The sequence below is a fragment of the Jaculus jaculus genome, chromosome 5 (assembly GCF_020740685.1).
Source record: "Jaculus jaculus isolate mJacJac1 chromosome 5, mJacJac1.mat.Y.cur, whole genome shotgun sequence".
Lineage (NCBI taxonomy): Eukaryota > Metazoa > Chordata > Mammalia > Rodentia > Dipodidae > Jaculus > Jaculus jaculus.
In genome coordinates, this window is record NC_059106.1 from 122047729 (window position 1) to 122049695 (window position 1967).

At 42.8% G+C, this 1967-nt stretch overlaps 1 pseudogene; it reads left to right on the top strand.

The window, feature by feature from the left end:
* Positions 1 to 1357: 1357 nt before the first annotated feature.
* LOC101609209 lies at positions 1358 to 1684 on the top strand (annotated as a pseudogene).
* The last annotated feature ends 283 nt before the right edge of the window (positions 1685 to 1967 follow it).

A 1967-nucleotide genomic window follows, 5' to 3' on the forward strand; every position in this document is an offset into this window, starting at 1 on the left:
AAGGTAATTTATCCAAATAGATGGCATTCTTGTGTGTAGAGAAAGCCACAATCTATTTTCATCCTTTTTCATATAGATATCCAGTTTTCTTAGCACCACTTGTTGAAGAGGCTATCTTTTCTTTTTGGCATTTTTATCAAAAATCAGATGGCTGTAGCTACCTAGATTAACATCTGAGTCCTCTGTTCTGTTCCATTGATCTACATGTCTGTCTATGGGCCAGTACTATCCTGTTTTTGTTACTATGGCTTTGTAATATAGGTTAAAATCGGATATGTTGATATTGGCATCATTATTTTTGTTGCTCAAAATTGTTTTGGCTACTCAGGGTTTTCTGTGCTTCTAAATGGATTTTAGAATTGTTTTTGTATTTCTCAGAAGAATTCCATTGGAATTTTAATTGGGATTACATTAAATGTGTAGATTGCTTTTGGTAAGATTGACATTTTCACAATATTGATTCTTCTAATCCAAGAACATGGGATGTAGTTACATTTCCTTGTGTCTTCTGCAATTTCTCACTTGAGTGTCTTAAAGTTCTCTTTATAGAGATCCTTTACTACCTTGGTTAAGTTTATTCCAAGGTACTTTATTTATTTTATTTATTTATTTATTTACTTACTTATTTAATGAGGCAATTGTGAATAGGAGAGATTCCCTGATTCCATCCTCCCCACATTTATTGTTAGTATATAGGAAAGCCACTTTCAGGGTTAGCCTGGGCTTTTGAGGGGACATAAAGTCCTTATGCCCTCAGTCTGATAATTCTAAGATGGGTATAGTCTTCTGAACACACTGCAGGTGGGGGAAAATCCTATCAGATTTCTGGGTGATACTGGGGCACATTTTTTGGTTCTCCAAAAATCTGATGGTTTCCTCTCGTAAGAATAGACCCTAGTCCTGGATAAAACAGGCCCAAAATTTTATCCCTTGACTACCAATAGACAAGTGGACCTCAGACAAGACACTGTGGCATATTCCCTCCTTGTTATCCCCAAGTGCCCATACCCGCTGTTGGGGAGAGATTTATTACATAAACTGAAAGCAAAAATTCAGTTTAGGAGCTGGGCCATAAGTATGTCTATAGACAAGCCAGAAATTTTAGTGATGGTGCCACAGGGAGAAGAATATATATTTATGGGGCCGCTGCTTGAAGAGTGCTGGCTAATGGCAGCGACTCCATTTTGTTCTCCTTTTCTCTTCTGTTCAGTAACTCCTTTTCGGGGTTTCTCTGTGGAGAAAAGTTTAAAAAGGGGAAACGTTTGAAGGTAGGTCCCAGAGCTCAGTTGCTGAGCACTGTGAGTGTCCGCTTTGTGTCCCACAGAAGTCGATTGCGCACTTTCAGAGTGTCCTGGAGATGTAGCTCCTGGATGTGGTGGAGCTGGCGGAGCCCAGGAGGTGGAGGTGCTGGAGCCCGAGGAGGACTTCGAGCAGTTTCTGCTGCCCGTCATCCACGAGATGCATGAGGACATCACTCGGGGGCAACCGGGGCAAGCTGTGGGAGATGGACAATATGCTGATCCAGATGAAGACGCAGGTGGAGGCTTCGGAGGAGAGCACCATGAACCACCTGCAGAGCTCCGATGCCCTGCGCAGGGGACAGCAGGCCGATGAGAAGGCCCGTGAGATGGCGAAGATGGCCCAGATGCTGGTGCAGCTGGTGCAGCAGACAGAGAAGAGCTAGTCCGTGTGAGGGAATCTTGGCTGCCAAAGGTTTCCAGCCAATCGATTCTGGTGGAGTGATGGCGATTGGCTGACACCCTGGAAAAGCTGAACCATAGGTCCTCTTTATTATTATTATTTTTTCCTCCTCTGTCTTCACTCTATTCACTGTGTTTCTGCTGTGGTCTGCAGTTGATGACCTGGATATAGTTTTGTCTGTTAAGTGTTTTTGTAGGAGAAGTAACTTATTTGGAACATACTCTCTCACATACAGGAATTAGAGCCTAGATTGTAAGCTCTTGCGG